This window comes from Onychomys torridus, chromosome 19, assembly GCF_903995425.1.
Source record: "Onychomys torridus chromosome 19, mOncTor1.1, whole genome shotgun sequence".
Classification (NCBI taxonomy): domain Eukaryota; kingdom Metazoa; phylum Chordata; class Mammalia; order Rodentia; family Cricetidae; genus Onychomys; species Onychomys torridus.
In genome coordinates, this window is record NC_050461.1 from 23,939,774 (window position 1) to 23,963,786 (window position 24,013).

The window sequence follows — 24,013 nt, forward strand, 5'->3', positions numbered from 1 at the left end:
TTTGTCTCAGGAATCTGAAGATTTAATTATTCAGAGTAGTGAGCACCCAGGAAATAGAATTCACTTGACTATAACCCCATAGGACTGGGGTAGCAATTCAGTCAGTACAGTGTTTGCACCGTGTGGGAGAGAATCTGAGTTCTAACTCCCAGAACTCACAAAAGGAGGGAGGGAGGGAGGGAGGGAGGGAGGGAGGGAGGGAAGGAGGGAGGGAAGAAAAGAAAAGAAAATGTAGGCTTAGTTATCAATCCTTGTAATAATGCCCCTGCTACAGAGGCAGAGACAGGTTACTGGGGCTCACTGGCCAGCCAGAATGGCACACATCATGAGTTCCAAGAAAACGGGAGAATCTGCCTCTAAAACAAGGTACACAACACCCAAGGAATAATAGCTAAGGCTGTCCTCTGCATGCATACACACACACACACACACACACACACACACACACACACACACACACGAACTCAGCACTATAAATGACATCTACTCCCTGAAAGAGGAAAATGTACACTTCTTCTCATTACTCCCTTGAGGCACTTCATACCTGGAATATTCTAGAAGACAGACAGTCTTCCCCTCTAGTTAAACCACACATGGTACTTTCTTAATTTGTAGCTGCTGAAACTGAAAATCTCCTGGGACATCCACAGCATGTTTCCCAACAAAGGTACCACAAGTCAGGGGGTTTCATAGCCTACCAGTCTTCCTAAAGCAACTAGCACCATCAACACGTCAGGTACGGATGCACTGGAAGGCCACAACCTGTATCCCTAGAGGCTTCTGCACCTCTGCAGCACGATCCCCTTCCCCTTACTATTTCTACTGAGCCTCAGCAAGCTGCCACCTAGTGTTCTTCTCTTGATCTTGCTCTCCTTGCTCTTCGTTTTCCTATCAATGTACACAAACCAAAGGGAAACTATAACCTCTAGATTCCAGTCGATGCGAATATTCTACTACTATATGTTAAGTAAGAAAGTTGTTGGAGTAAGTAAGTGCACCTGCAACTGGCACACTGTCTCCTGCTGCCGCCGCCTCCCCCCCCCCCCCCCCCCCCCCCAGCCCAGAATGGGAGCATGGTATAAGCATGGGCCTTTTGTTGGGCCGTTCTTTCACTCTTTCCTATCAAGTTGATAAATTTGCTTTGTGTCCTTTGTTTCAATGGAACTAGACTCTGAAGCCATAGATTTAAACTCTACTGACAACAGACATACTAAAACACAGCAGTTACACAGGTGCTAATAACTCCAGATACCTGTATCATTAAGATCGCGTATTACTTTACAACAAGGCTTCCAGGTTCAGGACCCAGGTTTTAGATTTATGAACTCTGGGTTACGCTCACATCGTTTGTGCTCTGGTTTACAAGTAACAAATAGTATGCTTTCCATCTTAGATTCCTTTAGTTCTGATACACACTCTAGATAAGCAGCCAGGGAATCAAGGGGGAGTTTTATAAATGAGAATAGCAGGGACTCCCGCACCCAAGATATGGTACAGGGATGCTAAAAATCACCAGAGTCTGAGAACGCCACTTGAGACCACAGGATAGGAGATATACCTATAAGGCACATATCCTTGCTCCCTATCTATCAGTGACATAATAACCCTCTCAGAACACAGCTGACATGTAATCTCCTCTTCAAATGCCTATTGGTTCCATATACCACTGAGTTAAAAAAAAAAAAAAAACACTGTCTATATTGCCATCATCATCTATCCCCTATTATCTCTCTGACCGCCTCTTGACTATGCACTAGCATTTCAGACTTTGTGCTCAGCACCTGCTCTGCCCTCCATCTAGTCCATGTGGTTTCATGTCTCACCTCTTGCTTTATTGTTCACCACAGTATCTATGCTATCAAGTTTATCATATATTTTACTAATATTTTATTAATTTTAAAGGGTTTGTTGCTATTTTTTTCTAACCAGAGGATAAACTTCATGGGGTCTGGAAATTTTTTCTGCTTTTGTTCTCTAAAATCTCAATACCAAAGACAGCTTCTGGCATGTGATGGTCCTTCTGTGAATGAATGAATGAATGAATGAATGATATCATATATAAGGATTTCTCAGCAAGTGAGTTTTACAATGTATGTCTCAGAGCAGACAGCATTCCTAGCTTTAAAAAGAACAAGCTCTAGACCCACTGCACACACAAAAGCCTTTAAGAATTGGGCTGTTACTTTTTCATTATTTGTATACATAAGTATTATGTTCTATTAATGGTATTCTTTTTACTCTTTCAGAGTTCTCATTGGAATTTTTGAGATAACTTATGAAGAATTTCTTCACAAATTGCAATAGTAGGAAATGTTAATTACTCTTCATGGGTGTCACTTTCTCTAATGATGTATTTTCCCTGTGGCTTAAAACTGTTGTTATGCTTTTCTAACTTCATCTAGGAAACCAAATTGAGGTCCTAGTGCCCCTCCACACTTGCAACCTCTCCTTCCCCCCCCCCAACTGTAATTTCAGGAGCATAGAGTGAGAAGGAATGGGGTAGGGAGTGAGGGAAGTGGGAAATCAGCCCAATGGAGACACCTTAGTGCTGGCTTCCTGCTCCTCTTCTTGACTTCCAGCTTCCTATGATGCTCATATTCATGCTTCTAGAGACCTTGGTCTCAGCTCAGGCCCCTGGTGGGCATGGAATCAGTAGGAAAGGCTCCAAAGCCACTAGACAGGATTGATCCAGCCTCGGCAGTCCAGCTGCTGAGTTACCTACACCAGATGACTCTCCATAGGCAGAAGTCAAAGGCACCACACTTGTATTTCTCCATGAGCAGGCAGCCCGCTTCCTCACTGAGCACAGACTGGGTTCAGAGAGGATCCATAGGCTCTTGATGGTCAGAAGCATGTTGGAGAAACACAGGTCAGCAGTCCCATTAAGCAACCTGATATAGAACTTTCCATTTGGGTGGAAGATTTAGTCAGGAGGTAGAGACCTTGAGTGGGAAGATAGGAAGGCCCTTTACAAGGAGACTTTCATGAAAAACAGACCTCCAACATAGGAAGTTTGCTAGGGGACTGAGGGTGACCTGCAGGTAGGTGAGGCCTTTCTAACTGGAGAAGGCCTTAATAACATCTAGTGTTCTCCTTGTTACCAGGCAGCTGACAAGATAGACAAATTGTCAGTGTTGCAATGCACAGGTCCCCCAGCCATCTTCCTTATCTCTGGGCTACATTTGCCGGGATGGAGCCCAATTGTGGCAGCTGTAGTCCTGGCAAGGCCTGAGCTAGACACCTCTGCTCAGAAGTCCCTATGATACTAGCTGCAATATGTGCCCACTGCTACCCTGCTTACCTACACTGAGCCTGTAAGACATCTTTTGATACTGAAAGAGAACATGTAAAATATCTAATGAATTCTACAGCTATTACTCAAATAATCTGAAGCCCTCTTTTGGGTAAAGCCAGATAGATTCTGACCTTTGAACCCCAGAGATAAAGCTCAACATGATTACTGCTTTGATCATAGCTCAAAATTCAAATTCAGACTCAAATTATTACCAGTACTCAAGAGGGATGATCACAACCTTTCCAAAGCAATTCCAGAATGATAATGCCAGTAACTATGGTAATGATAAGCAAGGAGTACCACAAACACCCCCTTGAAAAGACTAGCACTACTTCTGCCACATTCTATTTCAATGCAAGTATCTTTGGCCACTGAGGGAGATGGCTCAGCAGGGAAAGGCATAGGCCTCCAAGCTCCACAACCAGTGTTTGATCCCTGGGACCCAGGAGGTAAAAGGAGAGAGCCAACTCCCACAAGTTGTCTTTTGACTTCTACATTCTACATGCACATGCACATGGTTCATTTGCAGAAACACACACACACACACACACACACACGCCCACAAACATGCACGCACACACACACATGCCACACATTCGCACAAGAGTGTAAAATTAAAACTCAGATTCAGTGTATTCAACTGGCTCAAACTACAGTAAGGGAATACGTGGGAAAGGAATTGAGAAGAAATTCTCAAAGACGTCTGCTTGCCCAGCAAACAATGTCTGAATTACCTGATTTTGTTTCTGAGAACCATCTATTCAATGCTTTAAAATAAAGGGAAAGAGAGGATCACTGTGACATTTAGTGATTGAATCATTTCACATTGTCTTTTTTAACATCTTGTTAAGGCATAATTTGCATACTTAAAATTCACCCACTTTAAAGACACAATCTGATCGTTTTTCATGTATCCACAGTTGTGCAACCATCAAAACAATCTAAGTACAGGGTATTTTTACCACTTGGGAAAGAAGCCCCATGCCTATTACTAGTTGCTTCCCATCTGTCTCTTCTCTCAACCCTAATGACTACACAGACACTTTCTATCTCTATGAGGGTAGTTCATAAACATGTAATCATAAAATGGCAGGGGCTTGCCATAGTTTGTATGCACAAATAATAAACAAGCAAAAGTAAAAACCAGTCTAAGCCTGGTATAGTGGCACAAGCCTTTAATCCTTGGGAAGGCAGAGCCAGGTGGATTACTGAGATTACATGGTGAGTTCCTGTCTTACAAAAGAGAAAAAAAAAAAAAAACACAAACCAAACAACAACATAATGAAAACCAGGCAGGCCACTAGTTTCCAGCTACTCAAAGAGACTTGCAGTAAAGTTGTTGCAAATTTAAGGCCAACCTGGGCTACAGAGAGCTCCCTTTGGGCATTTTCGAGTCCTTCCTGCGGTTCTCCAGGACCTTCATGGGGTTGTTCAGCTCCTCATCCTCATGCTCCTTCTGCACAAAGATTAAGGGGGAGCCAAGCAGTGGTAGTCCATGCCTTTAATTCCAGCACTCGGGATGCAGAGGCAGGCAGATCCCTGTGAATTCCAGGCCAGCCCGGGCTACAGAGTGAATTCCAGGAAAGGCACAAAGCTACACAGAGAAACCCTGTCTCAAAAAACCAAAAACAGATTAAGAGAGCTGAATAGTGGCTCAGTGGTAGAATGCCTGCCTTGCATGTGCAAAGACCCTGGGCTCGATCCCCAGCACCAAAAAGGAAGGAATGAACGAAAAAAGAACAACAGACCGGGGACATGGTGGCCACTCCTTTAATTCCAGCAATCGGAAGGCAGAGGCAGGAGGATCTCTGTGAGTTTGTGCCCAGCCTGGGCTACAGAGTGAGTTCCAAGATAACCTAGGCTACACAGTGAGATCCTGACTCAAAACCAAACATCCATAGATCAGTGGTGCAGGACAAAACCTCGGGATAGCTTTCTAGCCTGGTGTACAAGCACAAAGGCGGTCCAGATGCTCCCGGAACCTTATTCTCCCCACCTACAAGCATTCAGGAACAGAACAAAAGCACACACACACACACACACACACACACACACACACACACGCACACGCGCACACACACACACACACACACACACACGCACACACACGCACGCACGCACGCACGCATGCGCGCGCCGAGGAAGTGACATCAAGAGAACTGCTGAGCCCAGGTCGGATAAACTCCGAGAGGACCATAGCAAACTGCTTCGTCGCTTGTGCAACCGAGAGGTAGCAAGATGTCAGAACGCAAAGTTCTGAACAAATACTACCCACCTGACTTCGACCCATCAAAGATCCCGAAACTCAAGCTACCCAAGGACCCGCAGTAGGTGGTTCAGCTGATGGCCCCCTTCAACATGAGGTGTAAGACATGTGGCGAATACATACATCTACAAGGGAAAGAAGTTCAATGCATGCAAGGAAACGGTCCAGAACGAGGCCTACCTGGGCCTGCCGATCTACCGCTTCAACATCAAGTGCACGCGCTGCTTGGCCGAGATCACCTTCAACACAGACCAGGAGAACACGGACTACACCATGGAGCAGGGCACCACGTGCAACTTTCAGGCCGAGAAGCTCCTGGTGGAGGAGGAGGAGAAGCGTGTGCAGAAGGAGTGGGAGGATGAGGAGCTGAACAACCCCATGAAGGTCCTGGAGAACCGCACGAAGGACTCCAAGCTGGAGATGGAGGTGCTGGAAAACCTGCAGGAGCTCAAGGACCTGAACCAGCGGAGACAGCAGAGCGCGAGACTGAGGCCTTGCTGGAGGAGGCTCGCTACCACTGCAGGCTTCTGGAGGATTCTGACTCAGAAGGTGAAGCTCCGCCTTCCCGACCACCGTCAGCAGCAAGACCCAACCCCACAGCCATCCTGGATGAGGCGCTAAAGGCTAAGAGGAAGGCAGAGGCTGTGGGCCGCAGGGCACAGCTGGCTGGCTTGGTTGTGCCAAAGAAAGTAAAGGTAGAAACCAACGGGGGCCAGAGCAGGTCCAGGCAGCCAACCTTGCACCCCAGATACCCAGGGCCTCCTCCCTGAGCCAGCAGGGTGCATATGGGGACAGCGAGGACAGTGACAGCTGAGCCCCCACTGTGGCATCACAGACCCAAGAAGCCAGAGGAGGAGATGGGAACAAGAAAAGCACCCTCAGCAAACACCTGGTGACAGTGTCTGCCATGGGTCCTGGCAGGGTATGAAGAGGCAATGTCCCTCAGCACCAGGAGCCCCAGGATGCACAGCCTGGTCCACTCCTTCAGTCCTTGCATTATGAGGAGCCTGTTGGCACCATCCCTTCCTGCTAAAGATCTCAATACTATCTGGCATGGGGCAGGGTCCCTAGGGACCATCTCCCAACAAGGCCTGGGGCTCCATCCACAATACAATAATACTGTGTGAAAAAGAAGAAAGTCAACTGACAATCATGTGGACCAGCGAGCAACCTTGCCCGACTATATAACCAGGGCTTAACGCTTACCAGGGATTTTGGGCCACACACCCAGCCTGGGCCTGGACCCTCAGCATGTGTCCTTGGCATTGCATGAGTCTGTGTTCTGGTACTGTAAGAAAACTGTCCAGGCTGAGTCTGTTGTATAGAGCACAGTGGGCTTGGTACACGGTGGCAGTGGAGAGACAGGCACATGTAGCCCAGACTAGCCTCCACCTCCCCAGTGAACCACCAAGCTGATCTTAAGCCTGAAATGTTCATGTTGGAGTCTACTTTTCCCCAGAATTCTTGGCTCTCACACCCTAAGTCCTCAAGCCCCTCCCTCAGGCAAGAGCACATTAGTGGCGCCCTGGGGTCTGGTTGGAGCCCTCCCCTCCCCCCCCCCACCTTGGCCTTCCCAGGTCCGCAGCTGTGATCATGTCCTTGGAACTGTCAGGTCTAATCTGCCATCTCCTCCATCAGCTCCCTGGGGGCCCCTGGCAACAGGAGCCTCCAGGATAGAGTTGACTCCACCACCTGTCCTGGGTGCACAGAGAGACACGAGCTGGACCAGCTCCCCCCTGTGCTGTATGACACAAGCTATAATCTGATCTGTGAGGCCTCTGCCCCAGACACCATTGTGCCCTCAGCAGACTAGAGCACTGGGAAGCAGCTGGGCCTCCCCCCAGGCTGGGGACCTGGATCAGGGCTGTGCTTCCTCCATCAGCCTGGGGACCTTGAAAGGCAATGACTTGCATCTTCTCTCAGGCTGTGGCCCAGGGAAGCAAGGATGTACTTCATCTGACTGGGGGCCACTGAAGGTGGGTGGGGTCATGCCTCCTCCCTCAGGATGGGAGTTGTGGCGAGCTCCTCGACCAGCGAGGAAGAACGACCACCATTCGAGGATTCTTCTCAGATCACACTTTATTGGAGTGCCTCTTGATTGAGGGAGAGTGGGAGGTGAGGGGCCCCAAGAACCAAAAGGCAGCTGCTTATATTGGGAACCAAACGAACAAGTCAATCTGTGATTGGATCCCGCCAGAATGCAAGCACGGGGAGCCACGGGATAGGCTGAGGACATAAGGCCAAATTACCATATACGTGCATGTGCAAGCCTCGAGGCGCCCAGCCCAGCAAGCATAGCCAAATATGGAGTTGTTTACAGCAAAGCTGTCAGGAAGTCGGCGCCATCTTAGAATGGCGGCTCCCTACAGGGAGTAGTGAGTTACATGCCCCACAGTCGACAGGAAGCCTTTCTACAGTGCCTTCAGATGGTAGGCTTGTCAGGGCAAGCCCTGCATCTGCCATCAGACTGCATGAGGCAAGACCTGCCTCCCTAAAGGTTGGGGCATTTTGGTCCCCTACACATTCCTGGCTGTTTAGATTTTAAGTTTTTGAGTGGGTCTCACTCTGTAGACTAAAGGCCACCCACCTCACAGACCCACTGTGGACCAATGTACCTCCCCTCTTGTCCCCATACCTTGGCATACTTCTTCCCAGATTTGAGGGACAGTCAAGGAGACACCTGTTTGTGCATACAATGAGCACTGCTATGTGCTGTGTGATGGAATAGCTCCATCGCATGTCACCGACCGACTGGAATGTAGAGCCAGTGAGAGGACCAGACTCGGAAGACCACTATCCAGAACAAACTGGTGCAGGGACAGAACAGATTCATGGGAGCTGGTACGGACATGGGGGTGGAATGTTCTGGAACTAGAGTGCAGCAGGTGACATGGCTTTTCTGATATACTGTACAACCCACAAAAAGAAAAGTGTAATCGTAAAATACATGGTCATTTGTCCCTGCTTCTTCTTCTCAGCTTAATATTTTAGTGATTTTGTTATGTGGTAGGATACATGAAGGAACAATTTCTTTTTCTTTCCATATGTAGTGTCACATGCTTGTGCCTCATTTTGTTCATCCTTTCATTGGATTGTCAACAGATGAGTTAGTGAGCTCTGTATGTATTCTATTATCAGTACCACGGCTATGATCATTAGCATGCCAATTCTTATTCATTGTCCTTTAGATCCTCTGTGAGAAATATTCCCCCACTGAAGAAATTCACCAACATTTGGTTGTGGTGTCCAGAATTCAACCCTGGTGTCACCACACTTGCTGTGTATTTTTTTTTTTAACATGTTAAACTTTTCTTTATCTTAAGAAATCTAACAGAATACTCAAAGATCGCATTTGGGGGAAACTCAATTTTCCAAATCTTTTACCTTGTGTCATAGCTATCTTAAGGATATGTAGTTGGGTGGATTGCTTCCCCGAGTCAGTTTCAATAATTAAACAATACAGGTATCATTTGAATAGTAAAAGGTAATAAACTGCAATACAGAAAATATGTTAGTACTGAGAAAATTCAATCTTGCATGTCATTTTTGACAAATAAAAGTGATTTACTAGTAAAAAAGATTTAGATAATGAGTTTAAATGTAATTTTTATTGAAGGTTATATGTCTTGCTAACTTCTCAGTATAGAAGGAAAAAAGAAAAAGGTCAGTGTGCTTTATAATCTATCATCAGTCAAATAGACTTTTTTTTTTCAATAGCATTTGTAGGAAAAACGGCTAATTTCCATTTCACGTAAAAAATCAATTTTTATGTCACAGTCTAGGTCCCAAGTTGATCCATAAAATTGAGATTTGCAGTGTTCAGCTGCTGACAGCGGTTCAAACTCTAATAGGAGAACACATGAGAAACATTTCTCTCTCTTTTCTGCCTATGGTACATTAAGTCTCCTGAGGGGGCAGATGTTTGGCAACACATTACTTATCGCTATGCAACTGTGTGAGAACCTAAGTGGGAAATGCCTGCGCAATCAGCAATGGCTTCTCTCTGAATTACTCCAACCAGGAAGTGAATTAGCAAATTCTGTACCTTGAGAGAGGGTTTATTGACAAACAGTGCTGTCTGTTTATGGTCTCCGTGGCTAGTGTGGAGTCTCAGAAAAATCTCACTGTGTTCTCAAAGCTATTGTTTTCTCTAAGCCTCCTTCCCTTTCTAGAAATCAAATGTCATGGTTGGCCTAGAAACAGATACTTCTCTTCATTAAACTCATCCTGTGACTCTACGGAAATTGGGAAGTCTGGGTGCACAGGCACTATGTTAAGGCTGAGACTTAATTTCTACTTGTTTGTATTGTAATGGAATCTTTCCCTTAAGGATCATTCATCACTTTAAAAAAATTAAGCCAATTTGAAAATATAATTTGAATGTATAATTGAATTTGTCAGTTGATCTTAGCTTCTACAAGTTAATCAGCTGGCAGAGACCTAAAGAAGTTTTCCCACACATGCCCGGGTTTGTGGGTAGCCAGCCAGACAAACCCTACAAAGAATGTCAGGTTTTTGTAGGATTCTTTGTTGATTTGGTCTGTATTCTTTCTTTAGTGTATGGAATCATTTTTCTAGCAAGCCATTAAGATCCATAGTATCAGTCAAACAGAAGGGAATAAAATGCCATAAATTTAGCTAAAATATTAGAAATGACAAATCAAGAAAATAGGTTAACTGGAGTGGAAAAGAATGTGCAACACTGCAATACAACATATGTTATCTTCTTTATAGTGACACAAAGAAGGGGCACTAGGAAGGTTTCACAGAGATCAGTTTAAGTTGTCAAAATTTTTCATTTTCTGTCTGATTCACTGGACTCATTAAGGTCTTCCCCCCTTTCCCAACAATTAGCAAATTAGTTGATGGTTGTTTGTGTGTGTTTCTTTAATATATATTTGTTTCTGGTAAGTGTAGGGGACATAGACCAATTAATTTTAAGTGACAGTAAATAAAGTAATGAAAATAAAAGATATTTGCATAGTGTAGATGATTTTAATGCATGCAAAAATAAGCTTATTTGGACTCCTGAAATCTCTGAATTATTACCTTTCAAATATTGCTCGGCTATGTGTCAAGCACAGTTTGAAACATTTAGTGGAAATATGTGCTATCTTAAAATAGCATTTGGACTGGTGATATGGCTCAGTAGGGAAAGGCTCTTGCTGCCAAGCCTGACAATTGGAGTTTGATCCCTTAGACCACATGGTAGAAAGAGATAACTGACTCCAACAAGTTATCCTCTGATCACCACAAACACATACCACAGCAAATGGCTCGCTCTCTGTCTCTCTCTGTTTTTCTGTCTCTCTTCTCTCTCTCTCTCTCTCTCTCTCTCTCTCTCTCTCTCTCTCTCTGTGTGTGTGTGTGTGTGTGTGTGTGTGTGTGTGTGTGTGTCCCTTTCTATGTCTCTGTCTCACTGATTTATAGCTGGAGTTTTCTGTAGTTCACCTCCAGCCCACAGCCGCTCAGACCCAAGTAAACACACAGAGACCTATATTCCTTATAAAATGTATGGCCGTGGCAGACTTCTTGCTATCTAGCTCTATGTCTTAAATTATCCCGTTTCTATTATCTGTAAGTTGCCACATGGCTTGTGGCTTACCAGTACTTTACATCTTGCTTCTCATGGTGGTGGCAGCTGGCAGCATCTCCTGACTCAGCCTTCCTGTTCCCAGAATTCCCCTCTCTGTTTGTCCTGCCTATACTATACTTCTGCCTGGCTACTGGCCAATCAGCATTTTATTTATCAACCAAATCAGAGCAACACATTCACAGCATACAGAGTGATCAATATCCACAGCACTTCCCCCTTTTCTTTTTTTCAAAAAGGAAGGTTTTAACTTTAACACAGTAAAATTATATATAACAAAACAATTATCAAGCAAGACTTACAGTTACAATATCTAGTCTATTTGTATTTGGTAAAATTAAAGAAGATATCCTACCTATATTTGTGAGTCTAAAACTTCATATCTAACTTATCTTTTATCATAACTAAGGAAATTATTACAATCTAGTCTTCAACTGCATCAAAGACCTCAGAAGAATATAGAAGACCTGAGAAATGGGAGCAACTTTCTGGAGTCTTGCAAGAGTAGACAGAAACAGCTGGCAGCCTGGACAGTCATTCAAAGTTCCTCTTTAAAATTGGGGCATCTGTCTTCAGCCCACAGGCCTAGAGTCTCTCAGTCACTTCTCTCTGTGTCCTGTAGAATGTCTGGCAGTTTCCTATGCAAAGCAGGAACCTGAAGGACCATTTTGCCAAGCAAAGTTCAGTAGTCACCTACCTATGGGTCTTGCGTGTCCAGTTGATCAAGCAGTCCAGGCAAGAACAGTTTCTTACCCAAATGGCTATTTTTGCAAGAAGAAGATAAACTCCATATAGAGTGTCTTTGATGTCCATCCTCCTCTCTAAAGTAAATTGGTGCTGTCAGGAGCAGCCATGTCTCACTGTCCATAAAGTCTAAATTTTTAGAACATTTTAAATGCCATATTCTATAGGTCTTTGAAGTGTTTGAAGATTACCTAACTAATTGAACTATGTCTATGTATACCTAGAAAACTTAACATGACTATAAGTTTGACTATCATAGAAGACTAGTAATTAATCTGTATTTCTTAATTATCCATTACAATTTAAATGAGTTACATAAACATAATACCTTAATCAAGAGTAGAAATATATATATAGTATAACAAAACTAACTTTAAATTTGTATCAATAAACTAAAATCTATACCAATGTAAAACATTTTAAACAAGTTGCTCTTTAAAAGTAGGTTCATTAATCTACACTTTTATCCTATATATCTATACTATCCCCTTTTCCTATTTAAAAACAGATTGCATTTATAATCCCTGCTTTAAATAAAAATGTTGGTTTTTCTTTGTCCCACACCAGAGGGCTCTTTTGATATGGGACAGAAGAATCAAGCTTTTTTTTAGCAATATATTTAGGTTTTAAAAAGGAGTAAGACAGTTAAGTAAGTAATACCATCTCCAAATCCAGTCGGTATATTTGGGACTTTGGGTGTAGTTTCTCATACTACTTTCTGCTAGATAAGGGTGCTGTATTCTTATGGGGACATAAAGAAAATTTTAGGATTATGGATTAGTCCATGAGGCTGTATTGTCTGAGCCAGTTGTATTGAAATTGTTGTGGATGTTGGATCATCTGGGCCATGGTGTCATCGGAGACCTTTCAGGGGGTCTTGGCTGCTCAAATATGATGTATCTCAATCTGGAACAAATCCATAGCCTCTGGCTTCCTGTGGAAACAAAAGTAGAGCCTCCTTTCCAAAGTAACATACCCTTACATCCAAATTTTGAAGTCAAGGTACCTTTAATATATATATATACATACTGGTTTAACTGAGCAGTCTTCACAATCAAATGTCTCTCTGCAGTTAAAAATCCCAAAGACAACACAATCCAGATTCTCTGTGTGATATCTGTCTTTATGTGGTTTATTTCTATATTATTTTTACTTTTTCTTTAAAGACTTTATTTTTTAAAACTATTCCATTACAAAACTGTATATATTACTTTTTTATCTCTTCCAAGCCTATGTACATTTTTGCACACATTGTAAGCCGTTTAGAGGTTTATCCCATCTGAATCTGTCTTATTGTGAATCTGTTGCTTTAAACTGCAGCATTTCTGCCCATCTCAGCTTCCCAACATGGTGGTGGTATGTTTACCACCAGCTCTGGGTCTGGGAGCCATGTATACCATCAACTCTCAGAAGTGCTGTGTCTATGCTTCTATCAAGCAGTTTGTAGCCCAGAAACCTCTTTTTTTTTTCCACTAACAAAGGTTAAATCGACCACACACAATGTTGTGTGGCTTACAGAAACTTCTATGTAAATCGGTGGGAAAATGTCAAGCCTACATGCCACAATCCCACCACAGAGTAGCTCAAGTCTGCATGTGCTGCATCTCGCCGCCCGCATGAGACATGATATTTTTGAGTTGTTGAATTGTTTATTAAATATTCCACCTAAAACCTTAGATAGAAACTCGAGCCATTGGGCACCATTTGTAGCTGAAGTTTTTCTGTGTCCACTCAGCTCCTACAGCCACTCAGACCCAAGTAAACACACAGAGACCTATATTCCTTATAAACTGTATGGCTGTGGCAGACTTCTTGTTATCTAGTTTTTATGTCTTAAATTATCCCAATTCTATTAATCTATAAGTTGCCATGTGGCTTGTGGCTTGCCGGTACTTTACATCTTGCTTCTCATGGTGGTGGCAGCTGGCAGCATCTCCTGACTCAGCCTTTCTGTTCCCAGAATTCCCCTCTCTGTTTGTCCTACCTATACTATACTCTTGCCTGGCTACTGGCCAGTCAGCATTTTATTTATCAACCAAATCAGAGCAACACATTCACAGCATACAAAGTGATTGATATCCACAGCACTGACAATCTATCTCTATCTCTCCCTCTATCTCCTCTCTGTCTCTGTGTCCCTCTGTCTCTGCCTGTGTGTGTGTGTGTGTCTCCATTATGTCCATATGTGCACCCATATACCAATTAAATAAATGTAATTTTAAAAAGCTTCATTTATAATACTATCTATCCCTCTAGGCTTCAGTGGGATTCTAAGCCTAGAACCCTCTTAGATTTTCTCTACATAAAATAGGCTGGACATTCAAATTACAAAATGGATGTTAAATGGAAGAGAGATGGTAGATCATTCAGTGTATGAAATGCTGGCTGTACAAAAGTGAGTGTCTGTGTTCAAACTCTGGAATCCATGTAGAGCAAGGCATTGTAACATGCATGCGTAATGCCTGTGTTCCTCCAGGGAGATAAAATCAGAGACAGCAAGGTCACAGAGACACTGGAAGGTTGAAGGCCAATTTTACCTGCAGTGGTGAAAAACAGAAGAAAGAGACCCTGTCTCAACTAAGACAGAAGTCAAGAACTATCACTCTCCTCTGCCCTACACATGCATGCCATGTCACATGTGCCTGCACTTGCACACAGACACATAAATAAACAAATGTCAGAGATATACTTAGGACCCACATGACCTGGCCTCAGCAAAGACTACTCAGATGTAGTCTTCTGCTACATCTCAGAGGACTCAGAACCAGGTTGTGCACTTTTAGATGAGAACTATAGGATCTATAAACTTCCAGATTAGAGTTTCTAAAGTTGGAAGAGACAAAATAAAACACGGATCCCCAGCAGTGTCATGGGAAATAGTAACCAACATTTCATTCATGGAATCATATCAGTAGTTTACACTGACAATAGGTGTGCAGTGTGAGGATAATGCATCTTGCACATGCGGGGCTAGCAAGCATTCTGTACTTCAGGGGTGACGGGGTTCAAATAGGATAACTAAAGACTTCGAACTACAACCTTGCTATTTTCATTAGCAAATCTTAGTAATGTGGGCAGCTGGAGTTAGTCCCTCAGGATTTCATCTATCCCTCCTTCTCATGTGCTATCTTTGAATGGTTAAGGACATTGAGAAGAGCAGATGCCAGGTTTTCATTGTGAATTACAAACCACTTATATTTTTATTATATTTCAACATTTTGCATTATCAGTGTTTCTCCATCCATCGAACCTTCTCCTTCAGTTTATAGTCTTGCAAGACTGTCCTTTTTCCACAGGTAATTAATTTTTACCTTATTTCTTCAAACTGCTGCCATGCATGACTTCCTTTTATGATCTCCATGTTTGAGGAAACAGAGGCACAAATGTCAGTGCCTCCAGGTATGGCAACAGTGACAGTGGTGACACCAGCTCTTGTTAATTTTAGCAAATGCACATGACATAAAGCTTGTCACCTTAACTGTTATGGGTGTATCATTCAGTGTGTCAGATACACTCACATTGGTGTACAGCCAAGTTTTCAAAACCCTTCATCTTCAAAATTGAAACAACCAAAAATCCATTAAAGAGCTGTCCCTGCCAGCCCTCCTTCCAGCCCTGCGTCTACTTTCTGGATTCCACAGGATCCCACAGCAGTTGTCTTTGTGCGGCTGCCTTATTTCTTTAGCTCAATGTTGACAAGGTTATTTTAAGCTGTAGTACATATACGAAAAGCCTTCTTTTCTGATGCAAAATACCACAATTTCTTTACTTTTTCAATTGTAGGCAGCCCTTTGAGTTGCTTCTAAGTTTCTGTTATGATTTTAATGGCCATAAAATCGCAGTCTTATAAAGTCCCTCTTTAAGATACTGATTTCAACTCTTCTGTGTATATACACCAATATGGGACTATTGGCTAACATGACATTTCCATTTCATATATATATTTCTGTACCAGCTACACTGCTGATTATTCTCACCAACAGTGTGCCATGCCTCACCATTTCTCCATTTGGGGTGTGTGTGTGTGTGTGTGTGTGTGTGTGTGTGTGTGTTCCTAATAAGTTTAGACAGTCTTTCAAAGGCAATTGCTAAATATTTTTATATTTTTTAAATAAAAATATAATTACATCTCCTTGCTTCCCCCTTCCCTATTCTGTCTCCACCTCTTCTCATGCTTCTTCCTTGCTTTCTCTCAAATTATGGCCTTGATTTTTTAACTGTTTTGGCATGCACACACACACATGCATATATATGTGCATATATATGTTCTATATATGTATATATTTCTATAGATAAATATGCAAGCTGGTCAATCTGTATAATCCTACTTGTCTGTATATAATTTCAGTGCTGAACACTTGGTATTGGTTAACCAATTTGGGGGCTTTTCCCTGGTGCTGACTATTTTGCCTGATCTCAGCCTTCCTTAGTTGCTTGTAGTTCTTTGTTGATGGTTGAGGCTGATAAGAATTCCAACCATGCCCCCATGGTCGTGCATGCCCAGCGGTACACTTAGTCATCTCCGCCTAGTCATTTCCAGGTCATACATCCTGCATAACCCATGCCCCATGGCTATGCAATCATATAATCATTCAGATGTGACTACATGATCTATGCACATGTGTGGAATAGCCACGTGGGCCTCTGTGCACAGGTGTATCCTGGCCTTTATAAGATGGGCCCCATGTCCCATCTTTCCCCCACCCTCTCTTTCTCACTTGTGTCCTTCCACAGGCCTGATCACATCTATCCCTTTCTCTTTGTCTTGATAAAACTCTTGTTAGTAGATTCTGTCATGTTTCATGACTTTTTCTTGGAGGCAAGAGCACCGCTAAAAAAATTATCAGAGGCACCATGAGATTTCTCCCTTCCATGTGTATCTGTTGGTGTCATTGGCTGGATCTTATTTAGGCAACCATGTTGATGAGACTTCATGGATGTAGCGCCTCTGACATTTCTAGAATTACAATCTTACAGCAAACTCTCTGCTCCTCTGGCTTTTACAATCATTATGATCCCTGAGACGTAGGGGTAGGAGTTGTGAAAACTGGGGACTACAGGGTCACATGTTCTCTGCATTTTGACTGGTGGTGATTCTATAGTGGTCTCCATCTGTTTCAAGGAGATGTTTCTTTGATGATTGGGTGAGATCTGCACTTACTTGTGGGTACAAGGGTAAGTATTTAGATCATTGCTAGGAATTATGCTGGTTTAGAAAAATGGTTGTAGAATCTCATTCAAGATTCATGACTTCACTAGCTCACTCCATAAGCATATTAGAAATGTCCACAGACCTGAGTCCATACTTCTGAAGACTAGCAACTTAGAGAATTGTGTGGATGGCTTTGGGTACATAACCTCCAGTACTGTATGGATAGGAAGAGAAATTACTTTAAAGGAAGAGAGAAAATGCACAGCCAATAGTACAGATAGCATGCAGATCAGATGTTTGTTATAGAAACTGTAATTTTCAAAAGTCTGGATGTAGAAGTTTTGATTATGTTGAATTATGTCTAATTTTGTAGGCATGACTAAGTGTTTCAGCCACATAGTGACAGTTCCCACTGTGGCCTAGATGTTCCTGTTATATGAAAATTATTTCAGATGAGGAGAGTACTCCAGTGTTAAGAGACACACAATTAAATAACAATTAAAATGAGAAGCATTTCAGTAACCTACATAGAAGGTTTCAGACAGCATCCTTGTCTTGTACAAGATCAGCGGTTCTCCACCTGTGGATCACGATGCCTTTGGGGGGAGGGGTGGTTGAACGACCCTTTTCTCAGAAGTTGCATATCAGATATCCTGCCTATCAAATATTTACACTACAATTCATAACAGTAGCAAAACTACAGTGATGAAATAGCAATGAAAATAATTTTATGATTGGAGGGGGCCACCATCACATGAGGAACTATATTAAAGGGTTCACAGTATTAGAAAGGTTGAGAACCACTGCCCTGTAGTCTAGCACTGAGTGTATGTGGGGGGGATAAGTGAAGGTGGAAAGGCATCATTGTGTTTCCCTTGTCTTGTCACGCATGGACTTTGCACATGGAATGGTGCACTCACACTAGAGTATGAACAAAGCACCAGCCCCTGGGACAGCGAGTGAGTGCACTCACCGCATATATAGTGTGTCCAGAAGGATAAAAAGAAACGCATCAGAGCCCCGCCTGCTCTGCATGTTCTCAATGTTTGTGTATGCATCTCTTTGCTTATTTGTGCATCTTGAAACGTATATCTCTGTATATGTGAGAGCACGACATACAACATTAGAAAGCCACTTCTCACTTTACCCCTGTGAAGCTACGTATCTACCTGAGCCCCCAGAGGCATCGCTTCTCTCACATATCAGAATGTGCCTCTTTGTTTCTTTAGAGGCTGCCTAGAAATCTCCTTACAAACTTCACAAGATCCATGAATGCCATGGGACCACCATTTATTCATTTTACTCACCTCTCTGGGGACATTGCGGTTCTTTCCAACTTGTTGCTATAACTACAATGTTTGTGTGTGCAGAACCTTATTCTTTGCCTTTGGCCTTCTTTGCAAAAATCTCCATTAATGGATTCGTTGGGCAAAATGATGTATACATTGTCATGGTCTGAAGCAAATATCTAAATTTTTAATAAGTTGTAACAATTTTACTGTCTTCGTGAATTAAAAGAACCCGTTTTGCTGTGGAAAAAGGTCTGGACATGTAAGTTTTACTTATGTTGAAGAATGCACAGTTTTGCCAGTGTAACTAAGTTCTTCAGCCACATAGCGACAGTTCCCACTGTATCCTGGACACTTCCCATTTCGTCACTGCCCCAAATGAGCCACCCATTTTATTCATTCAATAAGTGGGCAAGCACTAGATATAGAACGTAAGACTCATTGCTGTGCTCACAATTTTTTTTTTTTACTTTTTTGTTTTATTTTTAAATTAACATTTTCATTTATTTTACATACCAACCACAGTTTCCCCCTCCCTTCTCTCCTCCTGTTTCCTCTCCCAGCCTCTCATCTAGCCCCCCCCTCATACACCCCTCCTCCATTTCCATTCAGAAAGAGGCAAGCCATCTAGGGGCTTGAACAAAGCCCGGAAGCAGGATCTCAAATGCCAGCTAAGCTCCAGGGACAGGTCCTGATCTCACTGCTAGGAGCCTTACAAACAGGCCAAGCTACACAACTATCACACACATGCAGAGGGCCTAGGTCGGTCTAATGCAGGCTCCCTAACTGTTTATCTGAAGTCCACTGTCTTGGTGGGTTCCCCCGCCCCACTGTGAAATTGACTCCCCTGGCTAACACAATCCCTCCTCCCTTTCTTCAGCAGGACTCCCAGAGCTCAGCCCAGTGCTTGGCTGTGGATCTCTGCATCAGCTTCCATCAGTTAGTAGACAAAGGCTCTCTGATAGCAATTAGGGCAGTCACCAATCTGATTACAGTACATGGCCAATTCAGGAACCTACTCCACTATTGCTAGGTGGCTTAGCTGGGGTCATCCTTGTGGATTCCTGAGAGTTTCGCTGGCACCAGGATTTTCCCTAACCCCTGAAATGCCTTTTCCGCCTGCTATCAAGACATCTCTCTTTCCTTACTCTCCCACTCTGGCCCCCAACCTACCTCCTGCACCCAGCCCATTCAACCAGTTCCCTCAAGTTCCTATCCCCCCATTCCACCTACTCCTGCCCTCAACTTACCCAGGAGATCTCTTCTGTTTCCCCTCCCAGGGCAATCCATGTGTCTCTCTTAGGGTCCTCCTAATTATCTAGCCTCCTTGAGGCTGTGGGTTGTAGCCTGGTTATCCTTAACTTTATTCCTTATATCCACTTATGAGTGAATTCACACCATGTTTGTCTGAATCTGGGTTACCTCACTCAGAATGACTTCTTTCTAGTTCCATCCATTTGCCTGCAAATTTCTTGAGGTCATTGTTATTTACAGCTGAGTAATTTTCCATTGTGCATATGTACCACATTTTCTTTATCCATTCTTCAGTTGAGAGGCATCTGGGTTGTTTCCAGGGTCTGGTTATTATAAATAATGCTGGTATGAACATAGTTGAGCAAGTCCTTGTGGTATGATTGAGGATTCCTTCAGTATATGCCCAAGATTGGTAAAGCTGGGTCTTGAGGTAGATTAATTCTCAATTTTCTGACAAACAACCATGTTGATTTCCAAAGTGTCTGTACAAGTTTGCATTCCCACCAACAGTGAAGACGTGTTCCCCTTGCTCTGCATCTTCTCCAACATAAGCTATCTTCCACGTTTTTGATCTTAGCCATTCGGACAGGTGTAAGATGGTATCTCAGAGTCATTTGGATTTACATTTCCCTGATGACTAAGGGTATCGAACAATTCTTTAAATGTATTTTGGCCATTTGAGAACTGTTAAGAATTCTCTGTTTAGTTCTGTACTCCATTTTTAATTGGATTATTTGGTATTTTGATGTCTAGTTTCTTGAATTCTTTATATATTTTGGAAAATCAGCCCTCTGTCAGATGTGGGGTTGGTGAAGATCTTTTCCCATGCTGTAGGCTGCCATTTCATCTTATTGACAGGGCCCTTTGCCTTACAGAAGCTTTTCAGTTTCAGGAGGTCCCATTTATTAATTGTCAGTGCCAATGTCTGTGCTCCTGGTATTATATTCAGGAAGCAGTCTCCTGGCTGGCAATTATTTTTATTTCTCTAAGTGTCTTTTCTTTTCAGCAAAAATAGTCAGGGTTGACATTTGAGTTCTTTTATGATTATTTAAGTATGCCCTGCTGTTTGCTAGGCCAGGCACTGTTTATTTCCTAGTGTCTTAGACCTGAGCTTTGGGGGAAGGAATTTACTCATTGTGGAGAGCAGACTTTAGAAACCAAATTTAAAAATTGTCTCCAAAATGACAGAGAGTAGAAGGAGCACTCAGAAGGGAATCAAATCAGTTTTCATTGTGAGTGAGAAATGGGTTAATCAGCAGCTGCTATCACGGCTTGTGTTTTCAAGCTCAGGGCTGTATTAGTTATTTTCCTCATAGCTGTGACAAAATACTTGATGAAGAGTCAACTTCAATGGAGAAGGGTTTACAGTATGGTACAACCAGGGGGGATCCAGTCCACCGAGGTGAGGAAGGCGTGATGGGAGAAGTTTGAGTGGTGGACCACACTGACTCTGTCATCAGGAAACAGAGAACAACAAGAAATGAGGGCAGGCTACAAAACTTCTAGGTCTCTGGAGAGTCACTTCCAAGTGAGACTCCACCTCTTAATGGAGCCACCATTTTCTAAAACAACACCAATTTCTGGAGACTAAATGTTCAAACATGTGAGCCTATGGGAGACATTTTACATCCAAGCCATAACACATACCAAATATTTTTTTTAATTGGAGATCTTGTGTTGATTAAAAATTACAATTAAAAAACAGTAGCTTTGAGATTACATTTATCAACTCTTATAAAGCAGACCCATGGCTTCCAAAATACTAGGCATCTCTCAAGCTCTGCTCTTCAGATGTTCTATTTCTAGAGCTCAGTGAAGGGATCTGTGTGCTCCTGAAACCCTCTCTGCTCTTAGCAATTAATAAAAAATGTTTTGATTTGCATCACTGCAGCATATAAACTAAATTACTTTTCATCTGCAAGTTTAATGCAGAATGAAATTCTTTGTGATAAAGTTTTGTTCTGTTCATATATGAGTCACTGGACCGTGGAAGCCAGTGAGCCAGCACCAAGGCAGACAGGAGCAGTGGCTGCCTTTTCTTCCACTTTATGTCACTCCAGCCAAGGAGCCTGCCTTCTAATGAGTTTTAAACAGCAGGCTTCCACATGGCATTCAGAAACTGATGACAAATAATTTTTGTGATGCCCCCACCAAACAGTTACTGAGCTAAGCCAGGGCACAGGCTGAGATAGTACTCCAACTTATTCTGAACAACTAAAGTTGTCAAATTAGTCCAGAAAAACTACTTTTTAAATTAGTTATTATAAATTATTATATCCTTACTAAAATATATCTAGTATGCACCATTTTGTTTTTCTACCCAAGGGTGAAACAAAGTGATTCCTCATGTTAAGGGTGACTGTGTGGCCCTGCCTTTCTCTATTCCTTCTTGCCTTTGTTCTGGTTCAATACCCCAAAGCACAACTTCATGGAAAAGTACTCCTCTATTTCACTGTTAAGGAAATGAATTTGGATACTCTCCACTATATTGGAGAATGGAATTTTTTTTATTTAAACAATAGCTACAATGAAATAGAGAGAGAAAGGAAGAAGTCCATTAATAAAATAATTAAGGGTGAGGATTGTATTTTATTTATATTATATATCCTCCCCCCAGTGTTTAGCATTGTCATGTACTAAATGACTCAAGCTCTGAATGCAGGAATGAACCCTGCACTGTTCAGTTTACATATTCCACTTTGGTCCATTAACATTCCCCACACCTTACTCTTAGACTGTTTTCTTCTAAATAACCTGCTCTATTTCCTCCAGTCTTGGAATGGTGTGTTCCTTTTGAATCATTGCTTCATTCTCTGTGTTGAGGGAATTCTTTTAAACAAAATTACTATGATTTTTTATTTGCATTTTTCTCACCAAATCTACTTGGTTGGTGGAGAGACTACTAGAAAGTGTACCGTATGTGGCCCTTTTCTTTTCATCTTTGACTTACACATAAGCACCTCTTTTCAAATGACTATCTTGTTAGGTAGTTGTCATGCTGCCCTGTGTTGCCCACATCCACCAATGTACAAACTCTTCTCCTGGGTTACAGTTTTAAAACTGGAAGTCTGGCATTAATCCTGTGTCTCCTGCTGTTCTCAAGGGCTTTGTGTTGTGGAGGCTTTGCCACATAAAACATCTCTACATACCACTCTGTTTCTGGTGCGCTTTTAAAGAAAGGAATTTTTTTCAATATTTTACTGAGTTTCATATGTGAAGCTGTTTTGTCCTCATTGCTCCAGCCCGGCATAGTAGTTAATATGCAGTTTTGACTGGATTTAGGAAATGTGGAAATTAGTAATCCGGAGATTACCATGTGGGAGTGTCTAGAGAAACTGAAGAGGGGAAACATCTCTCAATGTGAGTAGCATCAACCCATGGTTTGTGGTCCTGAGCTAGACAAAAAGGGGAAAAATATTCATGATCACCAACATGAATATTTTCTTGATTCCTAACTGTGGATGCAAAATGACCAGCTGTTTCCTCCTGTTGCTGCCACAGCTGGAGTCACTTCCCCTTCTGTGACCACCTGTAGCCTCAAACCATGAAACCAAAATAAACCTACCTTCTTTGAGTCACGTTTCATTTTGTCGCAACAATAAGTAGCTAACACAGAAATTTGGTGCTGAGGAGTACAGCTGTTACTGTGATAAACCTAGCCTGTTTTCATTGACCTTTGGATCTGGTTTTCAGGGAGAACATTTGGGGCTGCAGGCAAGAGAAACTAAATGGCTATACGCAGAACTTCGTGAGCTGTCCTGGTGAGTTTGGAGGACCAGAGTGCCAAGAGAAATTCAGACAGTGTATACCTGGATTGGAAGGTTTCAGAAGGACTCTATCCAAAATAACCTAGAGGCTATTTTCTGTTATAGTCTACCAAATAATCTGGCAGCTTTCTGCCTGTGCCTTGAAAACTTTACTGAGGAATTGAAAAACAATGCACTAATTTGTTTGGTGCAAAAAGTGTCCAGACAGTATCACATCAGGTTATGCCCCCGTTCTGTTCACATTTCTTATTCTTATTTGCAATATGAAAAAGCAGGAGGTGGGCAAAGTTTACAGTTTCATAAGGAAAGGAGCAAGAATGCATTTAGAGTTGTAGTTAGGGCAGATGCAGAGAAGCCAGGTATAAAAAAGAAACCTCTTGCTCCTTATGGTAACAGTAAGAAAGGATCTCTGAGGTCAACGGCCCAAACATGAAAAGCTCCATCTTGTAAAAATGCAAATTCATTTGAAAGTTAAATTGAGAATATTACTGAATGAGGTCTCCTAGAAAACAGCCATCTATGGAAAGGGTACAACAGCTGTCGTAGAAGGGGGCAAGACAACATCTGGAGCTGGCAGCTGAAGTTGGTAGTCTCATCTACATGGTTCTGGTTTTGTATCCATGCAAACTGCAAGATTAAAGATGTTTGGAGTC

General features: G+C 42.5%; 1 protein-coding gene and 1 pseudogene across 3 annotated transcripts in view; both read left to right on the forward strand.

The window, feature by feature from the left end:
• Nucleotides 1–24,013, forward strand: part of Nkain2 (sodium/potassium transporting ATPase interacting 2) — a 1,137,884-nt gene that overhangs the window by 995,680 nt on the left and 118,191 nt on the right. The window lies entirely within an intron of this gene.
• LOC118570374 lies at nt 5,534–6,375 on the forward strand (annotated as a pseudogene).